Genomic DNA, 9,166 nt, shown 5'->3' on the forward strand with positions numbered 1-9,166 from the left:
AGGTAAGATAGTTCGTCCTCTTCCTTCGGGAGTCCCACGTACACAGAAAACTTTCACTTTTCCTGTTTCTGGGACTCCCACACAGCACAAAGTCTCTGCGGTCCGGGCACTAAGCGATTTGGGGTCACCTCTCGGAGGCTAGGGATAGAGCCTCCTTTGGTAGGCGTGCTGGCCAGACACAAAGCAGTAAGGAGAGTTACTTGGTTGCCTAGCAACATGTAGACGCTTCCTCCCCTCTCCTTGGCCTCAAGCTGCTGGCGCCCTGGCAGGTGTGAGGAAATGAAAGATCTAATTTCCCTTTGCCTGCCTCTCTCTTTTCTCTGCTTGCAACACAAGCCTCTGCACCCACCCCACTCAGGAAGGAAGGGGAAGCCCAAAAGGACCTCCACCCATTCTCCTCCCTACCAGCCTTCGTGAGAACCTGAAAGACTGTTACAGCCTTATTTGCTTATAGATCTACATCTGTCCCTACAGCTACCCTAGGTTAGGGGTGAAGCTCAGCACATAGGGATGTAGGCCACCAGGGAGGGAAAGAGTAGGTCTTGAGGCCCTACACCTGTCCACAAGGAGGGTGCTGCCTGCCTTTTCTGAAATTTAGGTATCTGAAAGTGGATTCAGAATCTTCAAGGTATTTAGATTAAGATAAACTCTGGGGACAGCTAGGTGGTGGTGGATAAAGCACTGGCCTTGGATTTAGGAGGACCTGAGTTCAAATCCAGCCTTAGACACTTGACACTAGCTGTGTGACCCTGGGCAAGTCACTTAACCCTCATTGCTCCACACAAAAAGAAGATAAACTCTCTTGCCTAGGCAGCTAGATGACAGTGGATAGAGTGTCAGGTCTGGGGTCAGGAAGATGCATCTTCCTGAGGTCAAATCTGGGCTCAGACACTAATTGTGTGACCCTGGGCTAGTCATTTAACCCCGTTTGCCTGAGTTTCTCTGCAAAATGAGCTAAAGGAAGAAAAGGCAAACCACTCTAGCATCTCTGCCAAGAAAACTCCAAATGGATTCAGGAAGAGTCAGACACGACTGAAACAACTGACCAACAAACTCTCTCATCTAACAGAGATGGCAGAGCCAGGTCCAGATTATGAAGATTTCATTAAAATGAATAATATTCACATCAAAGAATCTAGCCTTCCCAGGAACCTGAAAAGTCATCCAGTTCAATCTCTTCAGGTTACAAATAAAGAAAAACCAGGACTCTGAGAGTTTAAGTGACTTACCTAGAGTCTCAAAGCAAGTTCTGGCAACAAAACAACTACAGGCCTTACCTCAGCTCCCAATCCAGAGCCATTCCACTACTGTAACATGCTTGTCTCTTTTTTTTTTTTGCGGGGCAATGGGGGTTAAGTGACTTGCCCAGGGTCACACAGCTAGTAAGTGTCAAGTGTCTGAGGCTGGATTTGAACTCAGGTACTCCTGAATCCAAGGCCGATGCTTTATCCACTGCGCCACCTAGCTGCCCCCCATGCTTGTCTCTTAATGTTCTTGAGGAATATTTTAATGCAATACTTCTTTAAAAATATTAAATTTAAAGGAGTAGAAAAGCATGAGGATGGAGTGAAGTGGTGATGATAAAAGACCCTGACAAGGAAATCTATATTGTTTTCAGATGAATTATGCCCTAAATTTAAAGATCTCCCTAATAATTGGATCATGTGTATAATTGCAGGTTGACACGCAGTCAAAATATTAGTATATTTAAAATATAAAATTAGTGGAATTTTGTTGTAAGGCTTCCTGCCCCCCCCTCCAATGGGAGACAATTACAAGCAGAAAAGAAAATTTAACAAGGAAAATCATACTTGAAATTAAATATGTAGCACTCATGCTGTGTTCGTTACCCCCCATCTTGTACTGACCCTGGAAGGTTGTCCCCCCTCCCCCAAGGATTGCTACTGCCTTGTTCAGAGATTGCTCTGTGGGTAAGTGTTCTTACATTGGAATTTATAAGCCCCTACTAGTGAGCTTATCTTTCTGACCCAGATATGGGTCCTGAAAGTGATGCATTCAGTGAAGTAAGCTTTATGGGTTATTAGAAAGCAGGAGAACTGAACCTAGAAGTAATTCCTTTCCTACAGAGACTCCAACGATACAGAATCAATCCACAAACATACTGACACATCCAACCTGATGTGGCTGCCAGTCCAGGTGTAGACATACAAGTCTATAATGATACTGATAGTCCACACCAACTAACAGTTACTCTGGTATAGCTGCTGCAAGATTTGTCAGTCACATAAATAGGGTTATTAATCTAGATACTGCATGAAGTTATTATGTTACCAGTAAATCTGAAGATATAGTTGCACATTTATCTAGGTGACAGTACTAGAGATTATCGATTAGAAATGTATCTTGCATGTAATGACATATATTTACTACTGTACATAAGGCAGCTAAGTAGCAATAGAGCACTGGGCTTGGAGTCAGGAAGACTCATCTTCCTGAATTCAAATCTAGACTCAGATATTGAGTAGCTGTGTGACCTTAGGCAAGTCACTTAACCATTTTGCCTTGGTTTCCTCATCTGTAAAATGAGCTGCAGAAAGAAATGACAAACCACTCCAGTATCTTTGCCAAGAAAACCTCAAATGGGGTCATCAAGAAGAGTCAGACACAACTGAAAATGAAACATTGCTGTACATGTGAATTTATATAGCATGTATAGGTGAGTACCTTTCTTTCTCCTTCTGTTACGTTCATTTGACAGTTTTATGTTATGTTCCCGCTATAACAAAGTCTATTTGTTAATTATTTTGCCTATATGGTAATATTTGTAGATTAGTTGTACTTTATATATGGGCCAATTAATACTATTATCGATGCAGCTAACTAGCTTTGCTTTGTTAGCCATGCTTATTGCTTTCAAATGATTGATTGCTGGGAACTGTGGCTATGCATGTTCTTTTGAAAAGTCCACGTGTTATGTTCTATATATAGTCATATTATCACTGTAGTATCCTCCAAGGTTATGCTCTCTTACATGATGCCATGTCTACTGTAAGTCTTGTTAATGCTCATTTGTTTTATTTTCAATTGTACTAAAGGTTGGTTACCTAGGATACCATGAGAAACACCCTTGTTATTTTAAAGTACCGATGTTTGTATTTATAGTACACAGTTACAGGTTTTGGACTTGCTCCAGCTGTTCTTCACAAAGTACTACAAAGAGTATTAGCCCAAGGAAAGAATGCAACCTGGGTCCCAAAGCCCATTGATGTAGGGCTCTTCCCTCATTGATGGAGATCAATTCCTTGAGCCTGCATGAGGGCATGGCTGGAGTTGGTGAGAGGAGGAGAGAGGAAAGCTTTGTTCTTTTTTTCTTTGAGTTGTTTTTTCTTTTCTTTGAGCTCTGAAGTTGTTTTGGTTGCTTCTGGCTTCCAGTTTTGAGATACTTCTGGGAACTTCTCTTTGAGTGAGATCTAGAACTCTCTCTTGGTTAAGATGAACTGCCTCACTCCCAAAGAGGGAACACCTTCATGCTGCATTGGCTGGTATATATTCTCCTATGTATATTTACTTTGATTTCTGTTTTGCTATCTACTTGAACAAATGGGTTTCTTTGGGGGAAAAACTCAGCTAGTGGATGCAATTAGCCTGAAGCAAAGGCACTTACTACTATGGCATAGTAAGCACAGTAGCTATCAAACATTCCTCTCCATAAACCTGGGGCGTCTTTTCCTATACACGGCATCTATGGCAAATATATGGCACAATTTAGAATATACTGGCACTCCTACAATCCCCTGATGCTACTTACCAGCCTGGATAGGCTTCTTGGGTCTGCTTCTCATCACAGCTCAACTCTCAATTGCCAAAACTAGTTCTCTCTCAAATCCATACTTCTTCTACTGTCTGGTGAGGAAGAGGCCTTGTGTCTAACTCTCCAGGTCTCTCTCTGCTCCCTTCTGGATATGGAGTCTCCATATGGGTGAGTACATCTGCTGCAAAATTCCACAGCTGTGTGATGATTAAAAATGAGACATAGTTTCTGGGTAATTTCATCATTTTATTAATGAGGGGCAACAGGTTATTATTAATAAATGTATGGTCAATGGATATCTCTCTCAGGACAAAGATTCCTAATGGCCATGGGGTCACAGCTTATGTACCCTTCTAACTGTAGGTGGTGCTTCACATAGCAATCACATCTAATTGGCCAACAGCAATCAAATACAATTGGTTGACATAATTGGGGGTGGGTTATATTAAAATGAAGTCTTGAGATATGTGACTTAGGTCCCTCAGGTCTTGGTTAAAAAGACATCAGAGAAAGAATATAGACCCTACCCCAGTTGATTAGAGCCCAAAAGTTTCCACCTAGGTGTTGTTTGGTGCAGGCTACATCTTATCAGTAAAGTCCTTCAGAAAGAACTTGAAGGATTAGAAAGAAGGGGGAGTATTAAATATCCCCAAGATATGCATTATTAATATCTCTCATAGCTGATAGAGACATGGAGTCCTCACCCTCCACTCCTATGCTGCTGTTGGTTAGCGGTATAGGGGTCACATGCCACAAAACTTCTCCTTCCCTCAGTTGTGTCAACCACATCCAGAGATAGCAAGCATAGCTCTTCAAAGGCTACCAGAGATATGACCTATATTCAGCATCTAACTCTGCCCTTTCAACTCCTTTAGGGATATAGACTTATCTTTATACTTCATTTTAATGCAATAACAAGTATTTTGTTACCTACCTACCTCCCTCTTCAATTTCATTACCCCCCCTTACTACAAATATATGTATGTGTATATGTGTGATCAATTTGATGAGTCTCCAAAAACAACTTCATGAGATTACAGGGCCCTGATCTTTGTTGGAAGGGCAGCTCCCAAGGAAGTAGACATTCACTTAAGACACCTTGCTGATAATTCACAAAGAGCTTCATAGAGAGTACAGGGTGTATAGAGAAGACTAGTACCTCAAGTGTTAGGGCTATTTTCCACTTTGATAACCACCTGCTACGCAACTCTCACCTGTGGCTCCAAGAAGCTGTAGTATGCACAACAGCTACAGCCCAGTGAAACAACCTAACAGTGACTTAGGTGGGTGTCTACTGCAAGCATGTGAAAACTTCCACAGAGAAATAGGAGGATGTGAACAATTTGTTCCAAATGGCATGAAAGTAGTAGAAACAGGCATTGTGGAGCTCTTAGAGTTTGAAGACACAAAGGTCATTCACTGCATCCTAATTCATCACCAATGGCTTGACTTTGGTGTCCATTGGAGTCCAATGACTCTGGAAGAGAGAGTGAGGCTGATTACTTCTCAAAACTCTGTCTCACTTAAATCCTTATGCTCAAAATGTGGAAAAGTGAAGGTTGAGCCTCAAGAGCTTGGTTCTTCCTCTATTGATTGCTCTCTTCTTAACTGATCTCCCACTCCAGGGATTCTTCTACTTTTAAAACTCTTAATAAGGCTATCTACACCCAGAGGCAAGTCCAATCACTGTACCCAATTCTCAACCCATTTTCCTTGCCCCTTCATATATCAATGGGCTAATCAAAGTCCTCATAGGGGAGCATCCTTTTCTCTGTTACCTGCTTATTATCTCTTATAATCTTTTCAAATGAATTGGAGGAGAGGCAGCAAGAGGAACTCAAGTGATCAGTAGTTAGCTCTAAAAATCTCATCTTGTTGTTTAGTCACACCTAACTCTTAGTGACCCTTTTGGGGGGTCTTCTTGGCAGATATTGGACTGGTTTGTCATTTCCTTCTTCAGCTCATTTTACAGATGAGGAAACTGAGGTAAACAGGATTAAGTGACTTGTCACATAGCTAGTGTCTGAGTCCAGATAGGAACTCATGAATATAAGTCTTCCTGATTCCAACCTCATGGTTCTAACTACTGAACCACCTCAGAAATTACATAGAGAACAGTAGAAAGTGGGATAATAGAAAGAAAGAGTATAATTAATAAATGACCATCGGTCCAATGGTGTTTTTCAAACAATGCAATTGTTGAAAAAATTTTAAAAATGAAAATTATTATTTAATCACAATTTTAACCAATGGAGCAGTTATTGATACTAATGATCACTCTTGATATTTGAGTATAAGTTAAGTTTACAAAGAGCATCATGTGTACTGTGCATATTTCATTATAAATATTAATGATATTGCTTGGCACAGAGAGATAATAAATATTAACTGAATTGAATGATGTAACATTTTAAATTCATTAGTTAAAAGCATTTAACTTATTTGAAAGCAGTTATCAGAGTAGGATCCTAGAGAATTCCTTTCAATACCAAAATCAATGGACGAAAGTAAAAATATATTGTTCATTACTTAACAATGCAATTAATTGATTTATATAATGGATTTATATCACTTAGATTAATGTATCAAAATTGTAAAGTGTAATTTCTAAGCTTTAGTATACCAGCAACACAGTTCTGCTTCTAAGGGTTTTTGTATTCCTAAAATAATAAGATTGAGATAGTCCAAAAGGCAGAAGGAAAATTTACAGAGGTTCTTTTTCACAAGTTATCAGGTTGTGACAGATCTAAAGGCCTCCTCAGTGGAAAAGTAACTATTTTTTATATGTCATTTTCACCCTTCCAAGTAGTCAACCTTTTTCAAGGTGAGGAAATGGAAGCCATTGATTTGTTGTTAAATATCTTGACAGTATTACACATTTAACAGGCCTATTGCTTATATACTGAAGAATAATTAAAAACTACCCTTGGTTTATGTACTCTTATCCCCCTAGAGGTAGGGTAATAATACATGTAACCCTCTGTGATAAGACTATCTAATAGGCCCAACCTCAATATGTATTAGGATAAGGCAACAAAGCAGAGACATTATGGTGGGGGTGTAGAGGGAAAGTTTAGGTGAGCCTAAAAATCTCTACCTCCTCTGATACAGTTTGCTGGTGGCTTCTGACTATATCGATATGACTTCTTGGTCACCTAGTCCTCTAGACTAAAAAATTCCACCCCCATATTTTGGGGGCCTTTCCAACTTGATGGATGTCCAGATACCACATGTCATCATTTTCCATATGGAGATCATTCATCCCTCCCCTACCCCACCCCACATGTCTGTACAAGCTCAGTCCCATTATATCCTTCCTGCATATTTTTACTACATAAACCTCTTATTGTTTGTTTGTTTGTTTGGGGGTTGGGCAGTGAGGGTTAAGTGACTTGTCCAAGGTCACACAGCTAGTAAGTGTCAAATGTCTGAGGCCGAATTTGAACTCAAGTCTTCCTGAATCCAGGGCTGGTGATCTATTCACTGCGCCACCTAGCTGCCCCTACATAAACCTTTTATTAACTGCTCAATGAAATACCATGGTCTCCTTTCTTTCCAACTGCTTTGAAATCTAACCTTTTGTTGTAGTTTTCGTGGAGATAGTGACACTTTTCAAAATTCCACCAGCCACTGAAGTAATAGAACTTTTTGAAAGAAATTCAGGGAAGATGAAGGGGAAAGCAAGCCAAGCTATATCAATGGCCCCTAGATGAACAAAGATATACCTTACAATCAGAGCAGCTTTTTATGTTTTGATAGTTTAAAGTAACCAGTTTGCATCAGGGAATGCAAAATAAACTAAGACAGTGATTGCTCTATAAAAAAGGTGAAGGGTGGGCTATAAAGCACACTGACTGGCAAGAGGGGTTCATAGCAATGGGGAAAACACAGAGTTGAGTAACATCCCCTGGAAAGTCCTGTGAGAGAGACCACTTAACACTAGAGATGCCCTGCTGTGCAAAACATCTCTTAAACAGGTTGACTTATCCACCAATCATTTTCCTTATCTTCCTCCTCAAGAGACAGGACCAACTTGTGGCCTTAAGATTTGGGTACCTAAGCTCTTACAAACTCTATGGCTGAGAGCTATACAAGTAATTCCAAATCTGATCCATAAATATTAGTTACAGTGATTAAGTAATAACTCTTAACAACTAATCAATCATCAATCAATGTGAGAGAACAGTACCCTTAGTACTATAACTAAAGAAGATAAGGCTTAGGAAGGTCATAATAACTACTAAGTGTTTGAGAAGTTGTCCTGTGGAAGTAGATAGATTTGTTTTGCTTGCCTCGAATGGAGAGAAATAGCTGCAATGGATAAAACCTGTAGAGGTGAATGATATTCGCTCTACCTATCTCTCATAGTGGTTAGAAATAAGAGTACCTCCTCAATGTTAAAGGGTTATATGTGAGTTATCATTTTCCATCTTAAAAGGTGATAGAAATTAGTGTTCTCAGACTTTATATTTGTTTTTATTCCAAACCCAGATAATAGTTAGTATTTCTATATTGCTTTTAAGTGTTGTGAAATATTTTATATATGTTACCTCATTTGATCCCCACAACTATCCTGTGAAGTTGGTGCTTTTTGCTATTTCCATGTTATAGATGAGGAAACAAATTCAAAGAGATTAAATGACTTGGGTAGGGTCACCTAGCTAGGAAGTATCTGAGAGAGAATTCAAACTCAGGTTATCCTGATTCTAAGTCCACTCCTGTAGTATCTTTCAAAAAGAGAGATGCTTTCTTTTGGCCAATTCACATTCTTTAGACTAGGATTATAATGAAAATAATTCTGCATCTGGAGGCATAACATAGGTTTGGAACCTAGACCTGCCACATATTACCCATATGCTACCTTTGCCAATTCACTTAATTATTATCTAAGGTTCAGTATCCTTATGTGTAAAATGAAAAAATATATTAAATTACCTCTATTGACCCTTCAGATTCTCCATCTTAAGAGCCAAAGAAATCAAGAGTTTCCAGAAAGCTCCCTGTCTGTGGTTTATGGAATACATTGGCAGCATATTCACAAGGAGTCAAAATACCAGGTCAAGACAGCCTCAAGATGTGATTCTGTAAGCCTCTGGATGCAGAGACCCATTCATTTCATAGGTGGCAAATCTGAGGCTCACAGAACTAGAAGTATTTTGCCTTCTAAGGATTTCTTCTATTCTGTAGCATTTTTTAGGCAATTGGGGTTAAGTGACTTGCATAGGGTCACACAGCCAGTAAGTGTAAAGTGTCTGAGGCTGAATTTGAACTCAGGTCCTAGCCACCTAGCTGCCCCACTATGTATTTTGAATGTACCTATTTATCTTAGCTAGACCATTAAACTGTAAGGTCCCTAAGGATATGGAGGACTGTGATTGTTTTTTTTTCTGTTTA

The sequence above is a fragment of the Dromiciops gliroides genome, chromosome 5, assembly GCF_019393635.1.
Source record: "Dromiciops gliroides isolate mDroGli1 chromosome 5, mDroGli1.pri, whole genome shotgun sequence".
Classification (NCBI taxonomy): domain Eukaryota; kingdom Metazoa; phylum Chordata; class Mammalia; order Microbiotheria; family Microbiotheriidae; genus Dromiciops; species Dromiciops gliroides.